Here is a 317-nt window from a genome sequence, read left to right as displayed (position 1 = left end):
CCAAATATAGGTTTTTATAAAAAATAAAGATTTTGATACCGGTTAGCAAAATTTTTATTTAGGATGTTCACTTATTCTTTCATTTGAAAACATAATTCTGACACGTTTTATTAGCAATTTTGCACTATTTTGACATGAAAAAGAAAATACGAATTTCGGTCATTAACTTGTTATGAATCTAGGATACATTGAATGAATCTGGCTGCAGAGACAGTACATAGAGCGAGGAGAGCAGCAGCCAATAATTTACTTTTTTTGGTATTAAATTTATATCATTAAAAAATACCAAAAATATATATTCTTAAAATTAAATATTT

The 317-nt window shown here is 25.9% G+C and overlaps 1 protein-coding gene across 1 annotated transcript in view; it reads left to right on the top strand.

Moving 5' to 3' along the window:
* The window catches only part of LOC107623472 (phospho-2-dehydro-3-deoxyheptonate aldolase 1, chloroplastic), a gene marked incomplete in the record, with an annotated part of 5,503 nt that overhangs the window by 1,271 nt on the left and 3,915 nt on the right, over window positions 1–317 (top strand).

The sequence above is a fragment of the Arachis ipaensis genome, chromosome B10, assembly GCF_000816755.2.
Source record: "Arachis ipaensis cultivar K30076 chromosome B10, Araip1.1, whole genome shotgun sequence".
Taxonomy (NCBI): Eukaryota; Viridiplantae; Streptophyta; class Magnoliopsida; order Fabales; family Fabaceae; genus Arachis; species Arachis ipaensis.
This window is presented reverse-complemented; position numbering and strand designations above follow the sequence as displayed.